Consider the following 21,262-nt stretch of genomic DNA (forward strand, 5'->3'; position numbering starts at 1 on the left):
TCAGTAGTGGCCCCCGAACTGTGGAACAGTCTTCCTGATGAGGTGCACCTGGTGCCGACGCTACTATCTTTTCGGTGCCAGGTGAAAACCTTTTTATACTCCCAGGCATTTTAAAGTGTATTTTAAACAGCATTTCCGTATTTTGGATGTTGTTTGGTTCATTATTGTTTGTTTGTTTTTGATTTATTGTATTTATATATTGTGCTTGTTTTTATCTTTTTGTACACCGCCCAGAGAGCCTTCGGGCTTAGGGCGGTATATAAATTAAACTAAATAAAATAAATAAAAGAACCAGCTACAAATCACTCATATTTTTGCCTCAATGCAGAAGGGCAAGGATAATGCACAGGATAATTTCAACTGTTCCTGGGCCGATAATACAGATGTTGATACTACCCAGGGTCCAATTGCAGCTTTACAACTTTTGGATTCAAATCCCCCCAATTTGGACTGGGCCCTTGATACAAAGGGGATCTTACCAAGGGTCTGCTTATCCTCTTCCTCCGCCAATCTAGCAGTTGAACTGAAGATGGCGGAGAAGTTCCTCCCATCTATTTTATCCAATTCATCGGCTAGCTCTAAAGTGGGAGCATACACACAGGGGGACCCTCCTCCAATAGACTCAATGCCCCTTATATGTTCTCCGAATGCAGATTGCAGGGATGTACCACTTATCTTAGATCCATGTCAAAGTGTATATAGTTCTTTGTATCCAAGACTGGCAGTAATAGAGATGGAACTTGTTTGTGTTAAGAACTTTCTAATTGAGACGAACAAACTTCTGACAACTCTTGTGGATGAATATAAGCACCTCCACCATCTCCACCAGTCCGAATCTTTCCCACTGAAGGGTGAAACCAAGCTGGTTCACATTCTAACCAGTGGGGGGGCAGCCCGGGGTTACCTCAGAATCCTCCGCGATGTGTTAAAAATACCAAGAAATGGAAACTTAAACGTCATCTTAGAGTGAAGCAATTTCATCATAAGAAAAAGTCAAAAAACATCAAGAACTTAAAATCGGCACAGAGGAAGACAAAGAACATGAACTTTTTGAGGCTATTCAAGCTATTGGATACTTTGACAGAGAATAAGTCAAAGTGTCATAACATCACTTCCAATCAAGGTATGAGCCTGACGACACCGCTACTGCATCCGGATCTACAGCCTGTGGCCTCGTCTATACCATACTTAAGCAACCCCCCAGCTCTTGAAACTCCGGACTTAGACAATTCTGTATACCGAGAGACCCAGATGTCTTCAATGCCTGTGCCAGTGATGGCGTCGAGGAAATGTGCTAAGCACTGGAAACTTCAACTTATTCAGGATACAATAGCAATAATATTTTTATATGATTTAGGCGTGTGTGATAGGTACACTTTTGGGAAACCCCAGATTATAAACGTCATCCAACCCTTTTTGCCAGAGCGGCTGAAGCCCTCTGATATAGTTAAAATCAAAATACTTTATAGTGTCCTGGTAAACTCTAAGATTCTGCTGACTTTTGGTAATATGAATATAGTGAAACATATCCTCGCAAATAGACATCTATTATTTTGTCATGGGATTGGCGTACAAAGATTTTTTAGGGATTTATCCGATCCATTGCCCATTTGCCATAGGACTGGCCAACCAAAAAAAAACTTAATTCAGAAATGTTACAACTTTTCCCTTAGAGACCCTTTTTGTGGTTCATCTGAGAAAGAAAACTTTTTAACTACTCTCTCCTCAAATTCAACTCCGTCCTTTTGTAATAATGAACCGCAGCTAGATCCTCTTATTGAGGAGGAAGTTATTCTTCTTAATACTTTTTCAGAGCTGCCAAAGTTGGAACAGCAAAACATTATTTTAAGACTTAAGAGATTAACTTTCCATCTAGTAGGTAAATTTGGTGACCCAGTCCCCCTTTTAAATATGCAACCTCAAAGGGAGATGAAGCCAGGGAGAGCCTTTTCACATCAGAAGCAGATACATGCCTCACCTAGGCATCAAAAGCAGGCTCCGCTCTAAATTCGGGTCCTCCCTGTGTTCCGACTCAGAAATTTTATCTGAATACAAATTCAATCCCTTCATGGACAGATCTTAGAATCTTAGAACAGCATGAAATGGGATCCCCTTCAAAATGTATCCCAGTGGAGTTACAATCCTCCCATAAGCAGTATATTTCAAATGTAAGTAGACCTGCTAACACTTGTGAAGTCATTACTCACCTTAGGGAAACCAACTCTATAGATACCATAGCAGAATCCCCTGATGAACTTCTGTCTACCTGACACCGTCCTCCTTATAGACCGAAGTTATGCTTTAACATTCTCTCCTGGAATATTGCAGGTTGGATGTCTAAGTTGGTAGACAGCGCTTTTTATGATTTCTGCATGCAATTCCAGGTGCTTTGCATTCAGGAATCATGGGTAAATTCCCCTGCTTTTCCTTCACTGCCCGGCTATGCGGTTTATACATTACCGGCAGTCAAGTCGGATTGTGGAGGTAGGCCGAGTGGCAGCCTAGCGACTTTGATAAAGGTGGACCATAACCCCACCATTCAGTCATTGGATTTAATTAAGTCAAATAATATTTTAATAACTCAGATTAGTTGGTCGTCTGGCTGTAAGATCTTTTTGATCAATGTGTATTGCCCCCCGGTGTCATCTAAGCATGCAAGCCCTTCATTCTAGTCAGACTTTGACAATGTTCTGGACTCCTTATATCAGTCCTATTTACACCCTTTAATCATATTGGTAGGGGATATGAATGCTAGGATAGGCTCTTCCAACCTTTTCATGGGTGATAAATTGGGTCTGAGTCCAGATGATATGTTTTCCCTTCCAAATAGAGTTTCTGCAGATTCAGGTATAAACGCTGCGGGCTGTTCGCTTTTCGAGCTTTCCCTCAAATATCAGTTAGTTATTTGTAATGGAACATCTTCATCCAATTCAGCTGGTCTCTATACATATATGGGACCGAAAGGAAAGAGTGTGATAGATTACTTGATACTCTCCGCAACATGTTCAGAGCTTGGAAAAGTTACTTTTTTGAACTACAACGCCCATCAGCCCAATCCAGTGGCCATGCTGGCTGGGGCTGATGGGAGTTGTAGTTCAAAAAAGTAACTTTTCCAAGCTCTGAACATGTTATGCTCACTGTGACTCCTTTGATGATGTGGCTAGGCCGGAAAGTGATCATATGCCTTTACGAGCTGCTCTAGCCCTTCCAGTTAACTATAAGTCATCCCCTATCATTCCCCCTGAATCCATCGTGCCCAAGGGAAGTAAAGGTATATGGTGGTGTGGTGCTATCCAAGTGGCTACACATGCATACTTGGCTGTGCCAGAGACACGTATTTTAAGTGACCATCTTTTGTTTGGAAATGATCCACTAAAATATTACTCTTTAATAACATCGGAACTTCGACTAATGTTAACTAAGAGTTTCCCCTGCAGAACCTTTAGACAGGGTTGGTATGATAAACAATGTTGTACCACTAAGCGAGCTCTCTTTAGAGCTATAAGGAAAATTAGAGAATCGGATTCCCCTGGAAATTTTGATAATTTTATTTTTGCCCGACGACAACATAAAAACCTCCTGCGGGGAAAAAAGAACAGATATGTTAAACAGCAATGGATGGACCTGGGTTTGGCAGCGCATTCAAAGAATTCAGAAAAATTCTGGGCGCTCGTGACAAAGGGGATTGGGGGGATATTAATCCCCTCGATAACCAAATTACCTCTTCTCAATGGGGTGCCCATTTTGCTTCCCTATATAATCATCCTACCCCCTCCTTTTAGCGAGATTTATATCTCAACTCTGAAGACCTGATCCTTGCTGCGTGTCCGGAGTGGAACCTGGTTACTCTGCAGGAAATATATACTTTGATTTCTGCCTTACCCTCCAAAAAAGCCCCAGGAGAAGACTTGCTTCCTGTAGAGCTACTTACAGCAAATCCCGATTGGTGGGCCCTGGTATTGGCTAAATTGTTTACCGTCATAAATCAACAAGACAAAATTCCATGTGGGTGGGAAGTTAGTATAGTAGTCCCAATTTTTAAAAGGGGTTCAAAGGCCGATCCTCATAACTTTAGACCCATCACCCTCTTGGACATGACTGCTAAAATATACGCCAAATATTTACTGGGTAAACTCGACGTTTGGGCAAATGAGAATTCAATCATCGCTGAGGAGCAGGCGGGTTTTGTAAAAGGGAAATCTGTGTTAGATCACTGTTTTGTATTATCACACCTCATACATAAATATACGAAAGGGGGAAGAAAAGAGTTATTTGTCACATTTGTAGACCTAAAATCGGCATTTGGCCTCATTGACAGGAATCGTTTATTGTGTAAACTTTCGACTACTAACATAGATAGAAGACTCCTTTGTCTTATACGTGTCTTGTACACGAACACTTCTTTAAGGGTCAGATTGGGAGCAAATGGTCAATTATCCAATCCAGTCCCAATGACTAGAGGAGTGAGACAGGGTTGCCTTTTGGCTCCTTTTCTTTTTAATTTTTATACTAATGATATAGTTTCGGAGTTGAGTGGACTAAATTTCTTCCCACCTTCCATTGGGGACACAAAGGTATCAGTCTTGTTATATGCAGATGATTTGGCCCTGATGTCTGTTACCTTAATTGGAATGAGGAGGTTGTTGAGATCATTGGGTGGGTTCTGTGTTAAAGAATCCTTAATAGTTAATTATAAAAAGACTAATGTGGTGGTCTTTGGGAAAAAAAGAAAACTGCACACCTGGAACTGAATGAACACTCTATAGAACAGCGGCGTAGTGTTAAATAACTCGGTCTAACTTTCTCTTCTAATCAGTCCTGGAAAATCCATCTAGAGGCGGTGAAACTGAAAACCACACCTGTAATCTATTATCTTCTTCGCTTTTTCAGATTTAAGGGAGGAAATTTAGTGTCACCGATGGTTGAAACTTTTAGGGGTAAAGTGATTCCTCAGCTCCTTTACGGAGCGCAGATCTGGGGTCATACGAATTTTGCTATCTTTGAAACCATACAGAATACCTTTTTAAGAACCTTTTTAAGGGGCACTCCCTAAAAGCACCCGTGCCCCTCTTTTGAGATTAGAAACGGGCTTGATTTCAATAGAGGCTGCAGTACATAGGGTAGCGGCTAGTTATTAGCTAAGACTAACCTCAATGTCTGATTACTCCCTTCCTAAAAAGTGTCTTCTGGAGCAGCTTCGTTGGCCCATTCACAAATCCTGGGTCATGAATGCCAAACTAGTCTTATCCTCTTATGGGATTAACTCGGATAATTTTCCTTCATATGTCTCTGCCCAAGTGAAGTCCTTTTATAAGAAAAGGATCTTATTATACGCTAAAAAGAATGATATTTACACATCCACTCAGACAGCCTTTTCTCTATGGTTCCCGTTATTTAAAGCATCCTTTGGGCTAGAACAATACTTCCTTTGGTTGACTTTTCCTGCCCTAAGAAGGGCCTGCAGGAAGAGAACATCACCGCCCAGGGAAGGAGAGTCTGCTGCTGCTGCTGCTGCTGTGGGATCACCACCTCCACCACCCTTCCCAGTGGGACTTCTGCCTGGCAGACCTGCATCTTGCAGGACCAGGCCCCAGGTACCCAGCCCGCTGTGACTGATTGCTACCACCTGTCCCTCTTCGGAGGGATACATAAGCCGGCTGGCTGAGGTGGCCTGGGTGTTTTTTTGTGTGTTGGTTGTTTTTGTTTTTTTGTTTTTTCCCTTTCTCTTTTGGGGGGGTTGTTTTAAGGTAGGGCGGTGAGAGGTACGGGGGTTCTTGGGGTGGAGGCCCAGGAGTGGTGGGAGGTGAGAGATAGGGGCAAGGGCCTGCCTGACTGGCGAACAGGGAGGGAGATATGTGTAGACCGGGAGGGGATACTGTGAGAAGGGTGGGGAGCCATGAGGTTGAAAGGCTGGGCAGCAGATCCTGGAGAGGCGCAAGTGGCAGGCCACGTCAGCATAGGGGAACAAGGGATAGACGCATAATATCCATCCCTTGTTCCGGACCTGTCCACAACCAGAAGATAACTGGGGGATGCAGTACTCCATCCAATCTTCGACTGCTGTTGTGTAATGCCAGGTCTGTGGTACAAAAAACAGCACTCATCCATGACATGATCTTGGATGAGAACGCAGACCTGGTATGTATTACGGAGACCTGGCTGGATGAGGCCTCAGCTCCTATCCTTGAGGCCATGTGTCCAGCCGGTTTCCGATACGCACAGCAGCGGAGAATTGGTAGGCAGGGAGGGGGAGTGGCAGTCATCTATCGGGGATCTCTGGTTTTTGCCAGACCCCCTCTCCATGAGACCAAATTTGTTGATTGCATGTACTGGAGGTTGGGCCCAAAGGGCAGTTCAGGGATTCTACTTGTGTACCGCCCACCCCGCTGCACAGCAGACTCCCTGACTGAGGTGCTCGAGGTGATCTCGAGCGTGCGGTTGCTTTCCCCCAACCTATTGGTTGTAGGGGATTTCAACGTACATGCCGAGACTGCCCTTACGGGAGCCCCTCGGGATTTCATTGAAACCATGACTTCTTGGGATCTGCACCTTAGTAATACGGGGCCCACCCATGTAGCCGGTCATGCTATTGACCTTGTGTTTGTCTCGGAAGGGGAGGGAAGTGTTCTGAAAATGGGGGCTGTTTCTTTTAACCCTGTGTCATGGACAGATCACTATCTGGTGAATATAGATCTCTCGATGCCGCACACCCTCCGCAGGGGACAAGGACCTATTAGGATGGTCCGCCCCAGACGCCTGATGGAACCGCAGGGATTCCTGAATGCACTGGGTGATTTGGAGCTGACTGAAGGACGCCCGGCCGAAGCCCTGGTGATGGAGTGGAACAGGGAGATCACTGGGGCTTTGGATAGGGTGGCTCCGAAACATCCTCTCCCCCTGAATAGAACTCAGACAGCACCCTGGTATACACCACGGTTGCGGGGTCTGAGACAGGAGGTGAGACGACTTGAGCGCCGGTGGCGGAAATCTCGCACTGAAGACAATCGGACACTGGTTAGAGCGGCAATAGCTGCCTACCAGGTGGCAACAAAGGCAACAAAGAGGGAATTCTTTGCTGTCTCTATTGCGTCAGCAGAGTGTTGTCCCAGGAGATTGTTCCAGGTGGTCCGAAGCCTGGTCGGTCCAGTTGCCCATGGAGCAATCTAAAATCTCCTGTGACATTTTTGCTAAACACTTTCCTGGTAAAATCGAGCGCCTGAAGAGCATGATTCCATTCGCCGTGGATACAGGTAGTAGGCCAGGGTCGGCCAGTTGCATTCCGGTCTGGTGGGATCGGTTTCAGCCTCTTCCCTCTGAGGAAGTGGACAAGGTGCTCAGTACTGTGAAGCCAACCACCTGTCTCCTTGATCCTTGCCCTTCATGGCTCGTCATGAGTTGCAAAGAGAGACTGAGTGAAGGGATCAAGGCAGTGGTAAATGCATCCTTGAAAGAGGGTGCAATGCCATCAGCCCTCAAGGAGGCGGTGATAAAGCCCATCTTAAAAAAAACCCTCCTTGGATCCCCAAGAGCTGAATAACTTCCGCCCAGTTTCTAATTTACCATTCTTAGGCAAGGTAATTGAGCGAGTGGTGCCAGACAGTTACAGACACACTTGGAGGAAACGGATTATTTAGATCCATTCCAATCGGGTTTTAGGACTGGACATGGAACTGAAACAGCCTTGGTCGCTCTGGTGGATGATATGAGGAGGGCGTTGGATAGGGGAGAATATACCTTCCTCGTCCTAGATCTCTCAGCGGCTTTCGATACCGTTGACCACGGTATCCTGTTGGATCGCCTAGGGGGATTAGGAATAGGGGGCACTGTTTTACAGTGGTTCCATTCCTATCTCTCAGATAGGCACCAACGGGTAGCTTTGGGAGATGAGGTATCAGACCCATGGCCTCTTAATTGTGGGGTGCCACAGGGCTCTATCCTCTCTCCCATGCTGTTTAACATCTATGTGAAACCGCTGGGGGCCATCATCAGGAGTTTTGGGCTGAAGTGTCACCAATATGCAGATGACACTCAGCTCTATCTCTCATTTAAGTCCTCACCAGAGTTGGCTGTGGATACCATGTCCAAGTGCCTGGAATCCGTAAGTGGATGGATGGGAGAGAACAGGCTGAAGCTGAATCCCGACAAGACCGAGGTGTTGCTTGTGGGAGACAGAGGAAGGCTGGGTATTACAGACCTGATGCTTAATGGGGTGAGATTACCCCTGAAGGACCAGGTCCGCAACCTTGGGGTCATTCTTGACTCCAGGCTGTCCATGGAGGCTCAGGTCTCGGTGGTGAGTTGGGCAGCTTGGTATCAGTTATATCTGATACGGAGGCTGTGACCCTACCTTCCTGTTCATCTGCTTCCACGGGTGATACATGCCCTGGTCTCCTCTCGCTTAGACTACTGTAATGCGCTCTATGTGGGGTTACCCTTGAACACGGTCCGGAAGTTACAGCTGATACAGAATGCGGCAGCACGCTTGATTAAGCACAGCCGTCGCCGTGACCATATCACGCCAGTGTTAATAGATCTTCACTGGTTACCAGTTGTTTACCGGGCCCAATTCAAGGTGTTGGTATTGACCTTTAAAACCCTATACGGTTTTGGCCCAGTCTATCTGAAGGAACGCCTCCAGCATCACCAATTATGCCGCCTGACAAGATCAGCCTCACAAGACCTTCTCTCGGTCCCACCGGTGAAAACAGCTAGGCTGGTGCGGACCAGAGAGAGGGCCTTTTCGATTGTGGCCCCCACCCTCTGGAATTCCCTTCCTCTTGATCTTCGACATACTCCCTCCCTGATGGGTTTTCGCCAAGCCTTAAAGACCTGGCTATTCAGGCGGGCCTATGGGATTGGGGAGGATTAATTTTATAAGGTTTTAAATAGAAATTGGTTTTAAATGGATTATGATTGTGTTTGCTTGTATTTTATTTTGTATTATGTACTGCTCTCTATTATTGTAAGTCGCCTAGGGCGTCCACTAACCTGGACAGATAGGCGACCAACAAATAAAATTTATTATTATTATTATTACAGTTTCAAACCATGCCCACAGCGTTTCTTGAGGGGAGATATATAAAATGCCCGGTGTCTCAAAGTCTCTGCATCTGTGAAGCCAAAGAAGTGGAGGATCTCTCACACTGTCTATTATATTGTGCACTTTATAAACTCCCTAGATCCAAATTTTTGGTATCTATTTTATACTCGTTGAGAGATAGATCTCCTCTGGAGCAAATATGTGAATCTGTTTCTTACCCTCCAAGTGGTGAAATTTGCTGTCGCAGCAGCAAAAATTAGAGTAGGATGTTTTGCAGTTATGAGTAGTAAAGAGTCCGGACCCCCCACCTAAGAGTAATATAGATTGAATATATTTTATTATCATATAGGCGCAAAGTTTCATCTGGTTTTATAGCATATTTAAGATGCCGCTTATTGTTTTTACTGTTTTATTGTATTTGTTTGGTTTGGAATTTGTATTAAATTGTCATGGCCTTTGGCTGTATACAATATATAATAATAAAGTAATAAAGTAAAGTAGACCTGGGGGCAGAACAGCCTCTGTGTTTCAATGGGTAGACCTGGACTCTGAAAAGCCTGTGCGGTTCAATGGGTAGATCTGCTGGCTGAACAGCCAGTGCTTTCCACAGGTAGACCTGATGGCCTAACAGTCTGTGCATTTCCATGGGTACACCTGATGGCCGAAGAGCCATCGAGGGAGGGTCTCTGAGGCCCAACCTGGCCTGCTGCTGCCACCCTGGGCTATGATGTCAGCGGGAGAGGCTTTGTGAGGTCATTGAGGGAGGGTCTCTGAGGCTGGCCCGGCCTGGGCGATGCCCTGGCAGAACAGCCTATGCGCTTCAATGTGGTGGCCGGCCAGCTCCAGAGATTCTTCGATGAAACGGATCATCTGGAGCCATTTCATTCAGGTTTCAGGCCTGGCTATGGGACAGAGACAGCTTCGGTCGCCTTGCTGGATGACCTACTCAGAGAGCTGGACAGGGAGAGGGTGTCCCTGTTGGTTCTACTGGACCTCTCAGCAGCTTTCGATACCATTGGCCATGGTATCCTTCTGGGCTGCCTTGCCGGGATGGGACTTGGGGTGGGGGGCACTGTGTTATGATGGCTCCATTCCTTCCTGGAGGGACGTACCCAGAAGGTGGTGCTGGGGTGGTTCCTGTTCGGCTCCCTGGCCGTTGACATACAGGGTCCCTCGGGGTTCAGTTTTATCCCCCATGTTATTTAGCATCTATATGAAACCGTTGGGAGAGGTCATCTGGGGGTGGAGGGTGGGGGTGGGGTTCGGTGCCATCAGTATGCGGATGACACCTGACTCTATTTCTCCTTTCCACCTAAAACCAAAGAAGCTGTCCTGGTCCTAAGCAGGGGCCTGGCATCAGTGACGGACTGGATGAGGGCGAACAAGGTGAAATTAAATCCAGACAAGACAGAGGTGCTCATGGTCAGTCAAAAGGCAGATCAGGGAATAGGGATTCAGCCTGTGTCGGATGGGGTTACACTCCCCCTGAAGACACAGGTTCGTGGTTTGGGTGTGCTCCCGGACCCAGCTCTGAACTTGGAGGCCAAGGTCTCTGCGGTGGCCAGGAGTGCTTTTGCCCAGTTAAGACCGGTGCACCAGCTGTGCCCATTCCTGGAGATGCCCAATTTGACTACGGTGACGCATGCCTTACTTACATCCCATTTAGGTTACCGTAATGCGCTCCATGTGGGACTGCCTTTGAAGACAGTTCAGAAACTTAAACCGGTACAAAGAGCTGCAGCCAGAGTGCGAACTGGGGCTGGTCATAGGGATGATACAACTCCCTTGTTACAACAGCTCCACCAGCTGCCAGTTTGTTTCTGGGCACAATTCAATGTGCTGGTTTTGACCTATAAAGCCCTACACGGCTTAGGTCCAGGCTATTCGTCAGACCGTATCTCCCTATATGAGCCTGCCGGGGGCCAGAGATCTTCAGGAGAGGCCCTTCTTTCAGTCCCAACACTTTTGCAAGTGCGTTGGGTGGGAACACGAGATAGGGCCTTTTCGGTGGCTGCCCCAAGGTTCTGGAACTCCCTTCCTAGGGAGGTATGAATGGCCCCTTCCTTGCTATCCTTTCGTCGGCAGACAAAGACTTTTTTGTGGTTGTGGTTGTGTGGTTGTGGGGTTGTGGGGTTGTGGTTGTGGGGTTGTGGTTGTGGTTGCTGCTGCTGTTGTTGCTGCTGTTGTTGTTGCTGTTGTTTCTGTTGTTGTATTTTAGGTGTATGCTTCATGGTTTTAATGTCATGAAAAGTTTAATTATATTTTAATTGTATATTTTTGTATGCTTTTCACCCGATGTAGTTTTTATCTGTAAGCCGCCCTGAGCTGCAGCTTTGGGAAAAGGGCAGGGTAAAAAGAAAGATTCATTCACTCATTCACTCATTCATGCTATCCAATGGCTAGACCTGCACATAATATAATCCACCACCTCCTCGTGGCCCTGCCGGGCAATGAACTGTAAGGTTTGGCTAAGTGTGGATTGCATCGCCCAATTTTAACCATGACCAGGATTGTACACAGATCGCTGTGTACAGATGATTGCCCATATTACCTTGTTTGGTTTGATATGGGCATTACTGGCTCCCTCACATTTGAGAACAGTAACACAAACAAGATGTGCTTCCTAATTAACTTGACCATCGAGCGGAAGTCTGTTGGAAGTCAGACAGAAGATGTTTTGGAGGAAGGTATGGTCAAGAGAGACAATTTACCGATGTACGAAGAGAAGGCTGAAAAGTCACTTGCCATAAGGACATTGGGAGATGGGATCCCTGTGGAAGGTCAAAGTAATGACCAGACTATGGTTGTGAGCCCAGATCCACATGATTTTGACAAAGCTATTGAGAAGAATACGGAATGCGTTTTACCATCTTCGCTTAGTAGCCCAACTATGCCCCTATCTGGACAGTGACGATCTCGCCTCAGTTGTTCACGCTCTGGTAACCTCTAGACTGGACTACTGTAATGCGCTCTACGTAGGGCTGCCCTTGAAGACCGTTCGGAAACTTCAGCTAGTGCAAAATGCGGCAGCCAGGTTGTTGACGAGGACCCACTGGTCTGCGCATATAACACCTGTCCTGGCCCGCTTGCACTGGCTGCCTATTTGTTTCTGAGCCAGATTCAAGGTGCTGGTTTTGACCTATAAAGCCTTACATGGTGTGGGACCACAATACCTTGTGGAACGCCTCTCCCGCTATGAACCTACCCGTTCACTTCATTCAGTATCCAAGGCCCTCCTCCGGGTACCAACTCATCAGGATGCCCGGAGGATTGTTATTAGATCTAGGGCCTTTTCTGTGGTGGCCCCCGAACTGTGGAACAGCCTACCTGAGGAGATACGCCTGGCGCCTTTGGTACATTCTTTTAGGCACCAGGTTAAGACCTGGCTATACTCCCAGGCATTTTAATGTTCAATGTGTTTCATTTAATGTTTTTTGTTTAACTTGTTGCTGATTTTATTGTAATTTTATTGTAATATTGTATTTTAATCCTGTTTTGTTCACCGCCCAGAGAGCTACTTGCTATGGGCGGTTTAAAAATGAAATAAATAAATAAATAAAAATAAAGAGAGGTAATGGAGAAACTATGGTGAACTTGGAAAGTGCGATAGAAAGTAGAGAACTGGAAGAGCTTGAAGAAGTATGTGGAGATTGTAAGGTTGAAGTGAATGATGATAATTGCTTAGAAACAATTATATGGCTTCCAGAGGAAATTATACCCTGTCCAATGTGTGGAATAATAGTTGGCAAATCAACTGCCTTAAATAGTCATAGTTTAAGTCAACATAAATCTATCATGGCATCACTTGGAGTAACTATGACTCTCTTAGTTGCTGGGTGATGCACATACTATAATCCGCCACCTCATCGTGGCCCCGCCGGTTAACGAACCTAGTGTTTGGCTAAGTGCGGATTGCATCACCCAATTTTAATGGTGTCCAAGATGTTGCACAATTCGTTGTGTACTGAAGATTGCCCATATTTCCTTATACGGGGCTCTATGGGAGTTACTGGTTCTATCCTGGTTGAGAACAGTAGCGTACAAATGGCAAGACTCCTGATAAATCTTCCTGGCACAAAGACGTCTGTAAGTTGTCAGACTGATGAAGATCTCACTGGTGTGCCTGGTAAGAAAGACAACCCATTGTTACACAGTATCGAAAAGATGATTCAATGTACTGTGAAGACAATTGAGGAAGGGATCCCTGCATGAGTGAACTGTAAAGACGCTCTAGTGGACGTGAGCCTGGACTCACCGGAAATGACATATATGAAAGATCTGTTGATAATGATAATAGCTATAGCAATGCCTATGATAGCCAGGGTGAAAGCCCTTGTAGGATAACAGCTGCAACATCTGAAGGGATTAACATAAGTGCATATCCAAGTATGGACAATACCGACCAAATGACATCCCATGAAATTAGACACATCATGGACAAGACTGTTGAAGAGAATAACGAAATAGTTATTTGGCTTCCAAATGACCATGTTCCTTGTCCAATTTGTAATATTGTAATTGGAAAAGCCACCGCCCTTAGTAATCATATAGAATGTCAACACAAAAATGCGGATATTTTATTTGGATGTAAAAGTTGCAAGAGAAAGAATAATAATATACGCTCAATACAGACACATATGGGGAAATGTAAGGGCGAGAATGTGGATTCGACCATCATTTTAAATTTTGAATGCGATATCTGCAACTTAAAATTTTCTTCAGAATCCGGCTTGTCACAACATAAAAGGCATAGACACCCCGTCATCCAAAATCGAGAATGAATAGAGGGATTATATCAGCCTAAAAAGGCAAATATGCGAGGACAACATACAAGCCATTGGAGCCCTGATGAAGTGGAACTTCTTAAAACCTTATGTATTAAACATGAAAAGGCTAAATACATTAATGTGGCCATAGCCAAAGAACTTAAAACAAAAACGCCTAAGCAGATCTCAGATAAAAGAAGGCTAATTTATGCTCAACCAGATGAAAATTTAACTATACAACAAGAGATCGAAGTGGAAGAAGCACACATAACCGAACAAAACAAGATAACAATTGTCAGGATAGCTGATACATTGAAGAATCTTATAAAACTAGAAATTGCTAACAATGCAATAAAGAGCAATGATATCAAAAATGCCTATGAGCAACTGTTACAACCTTTAACTGAGGAAGAGTTAACTAAATTGGTGGAAACACTACCATACAGATTTTAAAGCCAATAAATAATATCAAGACATTAAGTGGGAATAAGATTTGGACTAAAAGAATTTAAAATGTAGCAGATAAAAACAAAGCTGGACACAAGATAGCTAGTAAAAATCAAAGGGGATGGAAAAGACATGTCAAGAATGTCGCAATCAGGAGAAGACAGAACAAACATTGTTATAAGAAAATGCAAGAGATGTATACTACTAATAGGAGACAATTGGCTAAACAGATTCTGGATGAATCTGGAGATCAACTGTGTATGTTGGATAAACAACAAGTTTATGACATTTATCATACCAAATGGAGCCAGACTACACCTTACCTTGGACTTGACCAATTCACTATTGAACAGACTACAGATAATGACAAATTTGGTCAACTGATAACTAGTGAAGAATATGATAGCACTTTTAAAGATATTAGACTGGATACAGCTAAGGGTCCAGATATGATAACAAAAAAAGATCTAATTAGACTAGATAATAGTGGCGAAACAATGGTGGAATTATTTAACTTATGGCTAGTTGTGGGGAAAATTCCTGCCAGTTGTAAATCCAATAAAACAAACTTTAATTCCTAAAATGAATGATAACATAGCACTCCAGAACATTGGAAATTGGAGACCATTAACCATCAGCTCCATCATTTATCGGCTATTCTCGAAAGTTATAACTAAGAGAATAGAAAAAGCGTGCGAAATTAATCCTAGGCAAAGAGGTTTCATTAAAGCTCCTGGATGCAGCAAAAATTTATGGATAGTAGATAATATAATAAAAAGAACAAAAAAAGTGAAAGGTAATCTTGGTATTATATTCATTGATATCGCTAAAGCATTCGACACAATTTCACACCAACATATTTTTGAAATCTTAACAAGAAGGCGGATGGACCAGCATATTATTAATTTGATAATGGACTCGGATAAAAAGTCATCAACAATAATTAAATTAAAACAAGGATGCACTGACAAAATAGATCTAAATGCTGGTGTGAAACAGGGGGACCCAATGTCCCCCCTTTTGTTTAACTTAGCTATGGACCCTTTAATCTCTAAGTTGGAATCAACTAATGCTGGCATTGTTAGCAGTTCTTGGAAGATTAATGTGTTTGCCTTTGCCGATGATCTCATATTACTAAGCAACTCCTATGATGGAATGAATGATAACATCAGAATTTTGGAACAATTTTGAAAGGAAAAAGGTTTAACCATACAAACTAGGAAAAGCTATGGATGCTTCATTGAAAGCTCCAAAGATAGCTTTGTGATAAATAGACCAACCATGTGGAAGATAAACAACTTAACCATTCAAACTATTACCCCTGGAGAAGCAGCAAAATATCTAGGCGTCTCTGTGAATCCGTGGTTTTCATCAGATATTAATCAGCAAAACAAAAATTTGCAAATCTGGCTTAAAAGATTAGGCAGTGCTATGCTAAAACCACCACAAAAGATTGAAATCCTAACACATTTTATTATCCAACGTTTATATTATTGTTTGGAACAGGTGGACACTTCCCTGGTACAGCTCCGTAAAATAGATGATAAACTTAGAGCATATGCAAAACGATGGCTTCATCTGCCACAAAATGTCTGTACAAGTTTGTTTTACACTGAATATAAGGATGGTGGCCTTAATTTAGCAAGGCTTGAAAAAGAAATCCCACTACGTTGAATTAATGGCAGTAATGGCCACCAGCTTGGATGGCTTTAAAAGAAGATTAGACAAATTCATGGAGGACAGGGCTATCAATGGCTACTAGCCATGATGGCTGTGCTCTGCCACCCTAGTCAGAGGCAGCATGCTTCTGAAAACCAGTTGCCGGAAGCCTCAGGAGGGGAGAGTGTTCTTGCACTCGGGTCCTGCTTGCGGGCTTCCCCCAGGCACCTGGTAGGCCACTGTGAGAACAGGATGCTGGACTAGATGGGCCACTGGCCTGATCCAGCAGGCTCTTCTTATGTTCTTATGTTATGTTCTTAATAGAATGCACTCTGTCATCCATTCCAACGATGTAACTATTCGACAAATGACTGAAGAATTTGATGTTCAAGGTGAAATTAAATCAATTTGGAGCAAGTGCGGTGGTCAACTAGAAGAACTTAAAATTGAGGGAGCAATCAGCTTTACAGGTCAACAACCTAGATGCGTAGAACCACGAAAATATAACGTTACTGAAATCATGCAATGGAAAACCCTGGCAGTGCAAGGAAAGTCAGTTGAGTGTTCCCTTGACAATAAACTAAGTAACAACTGGCTAGGTAATAAGAAGATCTTAAGCACCAGAGAATTCATCACAGCACTAAAATTAAGAGCTAACGTAGTTCCTACATGTGAATTTCTGGGTAGAGGGAGAACAAACTGTAATAGATCATGTAGGAAATGTGGATTCCATTGGGAATCCACCTCCCATATTTTGGGACAATGTCCCGCACTTCAAGATTTAAGAATAAAAAGACATAACATAATTTGTCAACTTATGTTGAAAGAAGCACAAAATAGGAAATGGAAATGTTTTTTAGAACCTCATCTCCGTACGATAAACCAAGTGCTCAGGAAACCTGATTTAGTATGTCAATTAAACTCCCTAGCAATAGTGATTGATACAACCATACGTTGGGAATATGACACAACTACACTCGAGGATGCAGCCTTAGAAAAAGTAAACTACTACCAAGAACTGTAGAACCAAGTAAAACAGCTGACTGGGGCAGGGGAAGTCCATTTTTCCGGGCTTGTAATCGGCGCTCGGGGAAAATGGTTCCGAGGAAATTATGACATCTTTAACAGTATTGGGATACCCAAGGAACAGAAAAGGCTGGCTGAACGGTGGGCTAACCTCACCTTAAAAATAACTTGCCAGATGATTCATTGTTTCTGTAGTACATGATGACTTCTCAACGAGATTGCCTATAGAATTATTTTTCTTCTTGGCCATTTTTAAATTTTTTTTTAATAAATATATTTTTCCGCTGCACAGTTAGTCGAACGTATCGCAGTTTAATTTTTAAACCTTTGTTATTTTATTTTCCCCTTCCCCGGGCTGTGGAGAATCTTGTGATGATTATACTAACCGGTACTCGTAGCTATACAAACTTGCTCGAGTTACAACGGCATGCAACGTCAAAGGGACTGATAATTGACCTTAAAAAGTATGATGGATGGGCCATCGGGGGGGAGTGGTCGCCCCCCTAGGAAAGCCGAAAAAGGAGCAGGATTTACCTCCTGCTCACCAGTAACTAGCCAAATGTGTGGGAAATGCAATGATAATGTGCGGTCCATACAAGTCCACATTGGGAAATGTAAGGGTATTCAAGAAGATAATAATGTGCAATTACCATTTACATGTGACTTCTGTGGGTCAAAATGGGCAACAAGAACTGGTTTGTCACAACATAAAAGACATCTGCACCCAGAGGATAGGAATCAAGAAAGAATCAATAACCTAGGGGTAAATAAAACTTCCTCGAGGGGTAAGTATGCTAGCTGCTGGAATAAAGAAGTGGAGCAATTAAAAGATCTGCGTGTGAAATATAAAGATGTAAAGTTTATAAATGCAGCTATAGCAACGGAGTTGACAACTAAAATGTCCAAACAAATTTCAGATAAATGTAGAGATATTAATAAGCGACAAGACAAATTAATAGGACATACTCCAATGGATAAGGAAATGGAAGACGAGAGACCTAAAATAGATCCAGTACCGATAATTATTGGCGTCGAACAGAAGCTTAAAAATTTAGTTGAAATTGAACTAACTAATAATAAGGTGACTAACAACATTTTGAAGTTTGCTTATGGAGAGGCCCTTCTTGTGCTCCCCACACCTTCACAAGTACATATGATGTGGACATGAGATAGGGCCTTTTCGGTGGCCGCCCCTAGGCTATGGAACTCCCTTCCGAGTGAGGTGTGATTAGCTCCCTCCTTGCCGTCTTTCCAGCGACAAGTAAAGACTGTTTTATTTCAACGGGTATTTGGGATAGAGAACGACCAGGATTAAGTGTCATAGGATTGGTGACTATAGTATATGATTTTATTATTTTAAATTGTCCGCTGTTTTTAACATATGTTTTATGGTTTTAATTTTTCTCATAGTTTAATTCTATTTTTAATTGTATATTTCTGTATGTTTTAATGGTGTTTTTTAGTTGTAAGCTGCTCTGAGTCCTATTGGAAAAAGGGCGGGGTAGAAATAAAGTTGTTTATTATTATTATTATTATTATTATTATTATTATTATTATTATCAAGGCTACTAATGGGGATGAAATATCAAGGATTGTGGATGCAGCTACAAGTGAAATTTTAAAGCCCTTACGGGCAACAGCTAAAACGAGGAGAGGTGTCTCTCAGGGCCAAATGGCTGGTAAAGTGAAAATACGAACGGTTGAATCTAAGAAGCCTATCAGGAAAAATAGACAAACATGGAAGAGGCATGTCAACAATGCCATTGTCAAGCTAAGACAACAGAGATTCATGTATAAGAAGATGCAAAAAATGTATGCATTAAATAAACAACAATTGGCAAAACAGATACTGGATGAGTCCAGCAATGATAAATGCATGTTGGATAAAGATATTATTTACGATTCTTTTAGTAAGAAGTGGAATGTCTCAATGTGTTATTTAGGTCTTGAACAGTTTGATATTCTGGAAATCACAGATAACAAGGTCTTCTGTAAATTAATAACTAAAGAAGAATATGAACTAGCCCTAAGGGGCGTTAAATTAAATACAGCCTCAGGTTTAGATCAAATAAGGATGAAAGATATAAATAAAATGGCTCAATCTTACAATGGTGGAATTGTTCAACCTTTGGATGGTTGCCGGTAAAATACCTGAATGTTGCAAGTGAAGCAAGACAATGTTGATTCCTAAAGTGAACGGAGAAGAGGAGCTTAAGGATATTGGCAACTGGAGTCCAATAACCATTAGTTCCTTAATCCTTAGAATTTTTTCAAAAATTTTAACTAAAAGAATCGAAGGAGTTTGTAAGCTTAATCCTAGACAACATGGTTTCATCAAGGTGCCAGGATGCAATGAAAATTTATGGACTATTGATACGATCATGAAAATGGTCAAGAAAGAAAAAGGAAATCTAGTTATGATCTTTATTGACATTGGAAAAGCTTTTGATACAATCTCCCACCAACATGTATTGGAAGTATTAACGAGACGGCAGATGGACCAGCATCTAATAAGTTTAATTATGGATTCATATAAGAATGTGACAGCTATAATTAAGGTGAAGAATGGTTTCACCAAAGAGATCGAGTTCAAATCAGGAGTTAAGCAAGGAGATCCGATGTCGCCTTTATTATTCAATCTTGCAATGGATCCTCTTATAAATAAATTAGAATCAATTAAATGTGGTACCAGTAGCAGTTCTTGGGAGTTCACTTGCCTTTGCAGACGATATAGTGCTATTGAGAAACTCTTATGACAAGATGAATAAGAACATTGAAGTCTTAGAACTTTTTTGTCTAGTCACTGGATTGAAGATACAATCTAAAAAATGTTATGCTTGTTTTCTGGAAGGAGCTAAAGATAGTTTCACTTTAAATAGGCTACCAATGTGGACTATAAACAATGATAAAATACAGTCAATTAACCCTGGTGAGGCCACTAGATATTTGGGCATTGCGGTCAATCCTTGGTTCAATACACATATAAACCATTTAAAGAAAGATTTGGAAAAATGGTTACAAAGATTGGGGGAGGCAAAACTTAAGCCAACACAAAAAATCGATCTGTTAAATGTCTATGTTATTCCCAGACTCTATTATAATTTAGAACAGGTCAACTCATCTGTGACACAGTTGAGAAGATTGGATGATGCTATAAGAGCCAAAGTAAAAGCATGGCTCCATTTACCCCAGGATATTTGTTCCAATATGTTATTCTCTGAGTACAAAGATGGCGATCTCAACATAGCGAGGTTAGAAAAAGAAGTGCCACCAAGAAGGATAAACAGGCTCTATGCGATTTCCCTATCCTGAGATATGACCATCAAAAACATTGCATCAGAAGCTGGTATCACTACAGATATGGACATTTATTGGAGTAAGAATGGAGGACAAAAAGAAGATCTTAAGAAAATACATCAGTGTAATGATACCAGTCAATTAGAGGCTAGATGTTTGGAACCGAGTGAATATAGATCATCTGAAACTGTTAAATGGAAGCACTGCGCGGTCCAAGGCAAGTCTGTTGACTGTTTTATGAATGATTGCCTAAGTAATAATTGGTTAAAATGTGCTACAATTATGAGTCAGAGAGAGTATATCACAGCTGTAAAGTTATGATCAGATGTGTTTCCCACAAGAGAATTTTTAGGGAGAGGGAGATCTGAATGGAATCAAACCTGCAGGAAATGCAGATTCCTTTGGGAATCCTGTTCACACATTTTAGGTCAATGCCCATCGCTACAAGACATGCTGATCAAAAGACACAATCTGATTTGTAAATTAATGTTGGACGAAGCAAAGAGGTCCAATTGGACCTGCTTTGCTGAACCTCATATAAGAACTAAGGAACAGATTCTGAGGAAGCCCGACATAGTGTGTGTGAGAGATTCGAAAGCGGTTGTGATTCATGTTACTATTAGATGGGAATTTGAAGGGACGACATTGGAGAGTGCAGAGTGCAGCACAGGAGAAAGTGGTTTATTATCGAGATCTTCAGAACCAAGTGAAACAACTAACCGGAGCCCGTGAAGTCCAATTTTTCGGACTCATGATCGGGGCCCGAGGGAAATGGTTCTTGAGCAATTATCAGATTTTTGACTGTATTGGACTTACAAAGAATCGGCAGAAGGCACTGGCTACACGTTGGTCAAATCTGACGTTAAAACTATCTTGCCAGATGCACTGCTTTGTTAATATATGAGTGTCATCCTCTGCTTTTTGCTTTTATTTTTCATTCTTGGTCATTTTTATTTTTATTTTTTTACAATAATTTTTATTCAAATTTTCATAAAACAGACAAAACAAAATCAAAAAACATAACACA

This window comes from Rhineura floridana, chromosome 3, assembly GCF_030035675.1.
Source record: "Rhineura floridana isolate rRhiFlo1 chromosome 3, rRhiFlo1.hap2, whole genome shotgun sequence".
In the NCBI taxonomy this organism is placed as follows: domain Eukaryota; kingdom Metazoa; phylum Chordata; class Lepidosauria; order Squamata; family Rhineuridae; genus Rhineura; species Rhineura floridana.